The sequence below is a fragment of the Narcine bancroftii genome, chromosome 13 (assembly GCF_036971445.1).
Source record: "Narcine bancroftii isolate sNarBan1 chromosome 13, sNarBan1.hap1, whole genome shotgun sequence".
NCBI classification, from domain to species: Eukaryota; Metazoa; Chordata; class Chondrichthyes; order Torpediniformes; family Narcinidae; genus Narcine; species Narcine bancroftii.
In genome coordinates this window covers 74,774,856-74,778,305 of record NC_091481.1, presented here as the reverse complement: position 1 = coordinate 74,778,305, position 3,450 = coordinate 74,774,856, and the positions used below count along the sequence as shown (strand labels likewise).

Genomic DNA, 3,450 nt, shown 5'->3' with positions numbered 1-3,450 from the left:
AAGTTCTTTGGTTCACAGTCCAATCTCACTTCTCATTCCTCCAAGTTCACTGGTTGCAGGCAATTTTTATACTGTGCACAGAATTTAACATTTGTAAACTTCATCAGGCTTTAGTGCTTGAAAGGTAAATGGTTACGATTCAGTAAGGTTCTTGTTGGTTTTCAGAGAGAGATTTGTTGTTCCAGGACATCTAGAACTGATCTACTTCCATCAGCCACTCCAGTGTCTTGCTGATTAAACTTGCCCCTTCAGGGATCTCCAGATGATCACCTGTTTCTTTCAAGTCATCGCAGACTTCCTTTCTGTTTCACTTATTCCAAGTGAAACATTAGACAGCCAGTCCGCTCCTCTTGCATGAACCACAGGCCATCTTGCAGAATGGGACTGCACAAGCTTTCCAACTTGTCTTGTTCCAGTCCCAGCTGCTGTTTGCTGGCTGTAACAGTGTAGAATGGATCTCTCTCTCTCTCTCTCTCTTCCAGACAGAAAGCGGGTCTGACAAGATCTTTCATCTGTTGCCTTTTGTAAACAACAATCCATTAGTGAAGTTTTGAGCACACTTCAAAGCTCTTGCAATGACTGTTGGCCCCGACATGTCTTGCATTGGGCAGAGCTCCAGTATTTCAAATAAGATCTGTTTTAAATTGTTTGTATGTGACCTACTCAAACAAACCTTTCCCAATTTATCACCCAAAAACATATCTATATACTCGGTTACACTTCACTTGGAAGGATTGATTGAGCTCGCTTTGGCAGGACATATACCAACACTGGAACGATACAGTGAAGATTAGTGCAGGCCCTGTGCAAGGATGACATGAAAATTCATGAAGTGTGTTCCATATTTCTTCTCAAACACTATAATAAACAGATCTGACTTCAGAGAGTGAATGGAAATATGAACGTAGGCAGCATATGACACAAAGAATGTAAAAAGCCTTTGCATGGTTTGGAGTTAAACAGGAAAGCCTGCAGACACTGTGATTTTACAGCAACAAGTGCTGGAGAAACTCAGCAGGCCATGCAGCATCCACCAGAAGTGAAGGACAACCAGCGTTTCGGGCCTGGGCTCTTCGTCAAGGTAGGCTGGCACCTGTATAAACAGGAGGAGTAAGGGGAGGGTAGAAGGGAAGTAGAGGCGGAGGGGGGGGGGAGTGCAGGCCAACAGGTAAGGCTGGGGCGGCACGGCTGGTGTAGCGGTTAGCGCAACGCCCTTACAGCACCAGCGATCGGGACTGGGGTTCGAATCCCGCGCTGTCTGGAAGGAGTTGGTACGTTCTCCTTATGTCTGTGTGGGTTTCCCCTGGGGCTCTGGTTTCCTCCTACTGTTCAAAACGTGCCGAGGGATGTGTTAATTGGGCTCTTGGGCTAAAATGGCCTGGACGGTGTTGTATGTCTAAATTAAATAAAAGGGGGGTCATAGATGGATATGGGTGGAGGGTAGAAGAGAAAAAGTCAGGGAAGTGAGAGGGGGAGGAGGTCTCTCTCTTTCACTGTCCCTCTGCCTCCTCACCTCCACCTCCCCACCTCTATCACAGCTTTGTTTTTCTTCCATCCTCCCAACTGCATCCACCCTGACCTCTGACCTGATCACCTCTACTCGTCCCCATGCCCCTTGCTCCTCTGCCCTCCTCTCCCCTCCCAGCCTTTGTCATTCAGATGCCTGTCTGCGTTTTGCTCATACCCTGATGAATGGCTCAGGCCTGAATCAATGGTTGTCCTATCCTTTCTGTGGATGGTGCGTGACCTGCTGAGTTTCTCCAGCATGTTTGTGTTTTGCTTTGTGCATATTTTAAATTGTGAAAAAAAAATTAATTTAAGACATAAATAACCACGGAGCTCTCTTGTGTCATGTAGAGTCAATAATCTTGCTCAGTTCCGTGTCCCTTGTACTTTTCATGGTTGACACACTTGGAAAGGGACCTCATTTTTCACAGTCGTGGCGCCGTACTGTTCTTGATGAAATCTACAGGAAATCAGTGTGGTTCCCACCACAACACGAACATGTCACGTGACAGTTCTTTGAGGAGCCTTCCTTGCTAAAAAACCAGAGAAAGCAGGTGTTGCCTCCGGGGCCCCGTCGACACTGCTCAACCTCTTGGGATGGACCGATCGTGCCTTGGTCTCTTCACGCCAGTTCCAGCACCAGGCAGACTTAAAGGTCAGCCCATCAGCTTTGCCTCAAAGGACATAGACCGACTGACAGGAACAGGTCCTTCAACCACTGCCAACACTCAATCCTTGCCCAAAAGAAACACAGAAGCTGCAGACAATGAGGTGCTGGACTGGACTCATTGGCAGGATCCATGGGTAGGAGTGGTCAGTCCATGTTTTGGGTTGGAGCCTATTACACTGGACAACAACTTTTCTCAAAAGGCTTGTTTCCTGAAAAAAAAACTGGGGCTTTTGATAGACAACACAAAGATAATTTCAGATTTGCTGCATCACGTAGGAAGTTGGAGAAATATTAACTTTTATTGAATTCAGCGTGTTTAATCGCATAATGACGCTGACACGTTGCGTTAGTTCAACTGGCCTAAAAATGTTCTGCCGCTGATTTTCCTTTGTACTCAGCATCTGACGCCTCTCGTGTCAGGGTCCAACAATAGTCAGCCGGCACTGATGGATTCCAGCTGCCCTGATCCCATTTTTCCACGGTCGCAGTGTCCTGGTTCACCGTTTTCGTCACCGATGGCACCAAGATCAGCCGGGAAGGAGTCCAAGAGCGAATCCAGAAAATGAATTTTCAATGACATGTGGCACTTCATTGGTTTTTTTGCTTGAACTAGACAAAAATATGACAGGAAATCACAAAAAATAGGTTATATCTAAAAAACAGTACATGATAGGAAAATTATTTTTGAAGATCAGTGCGTAAAATCCATAAAATACACCCAAAGGTGTACAGGAAGCAAAATCTTTGTTGTCCAGTGTTATCGACCCACCGAGTTCCTCCAACTTTTCATTCCTACCCCACCCTATTTCATCCTCTCCTCATCTCTCTCTTCCCTGCCACTCACCTCCACACTAGGGGCAATTTACAGTAGATAATTAATTCTCCTTCGGGAAGTGGAAGGAAACCAGAGGACCCAGGAAAGGGGTGAAGAACCCATGTGGTCACAGTACACAAACTACACTGGAGGTCAGAATTAAACACAGCGCCCTGGAGCTGCCCACTGAGCACAGATGGATCTGGGAATCCAGATACATAATTCCCTGAAAATGGCGTCACAGGCGGACAGGGTTGTAAAGAGAGCTTTGGGAATATTGGCCTTCATAAATCAAAGTATTGAGTATAGGAGATGGAATGTTGTATAAGACTTCGGTGAGGCCAAATTTGGAGTTTTGGTCACCTGACTGCAGGAAACTTATCAATAAGATTGAAAGAGGGCAGAGGAAATTTACTAGAATTTAAAAAAAATTAGCCTTAATGCACGATAACAGGCCATT

At 45.8% G+C, this 3,450-nt stretch overlaps 1 non-coding gene across 1 annotated transcript; it reads left to right on the top strand.

Annotated features, from left to right (window-relative positions):
* Positions 1-742: 742 nt before the first annotated feature.
* Positions 743-847, top strand: LOC138749123 (U6 spliceosomal RNA). Its single transcript, XR_011348433.1, has one exon. It is a non-coding gene; the product is annotated as a U6 spliceosomal RNA (small nuclear RNA).
* The last annotated feature ends 2,603 nt before the right edge of the window (positions 848-3,450 follow it).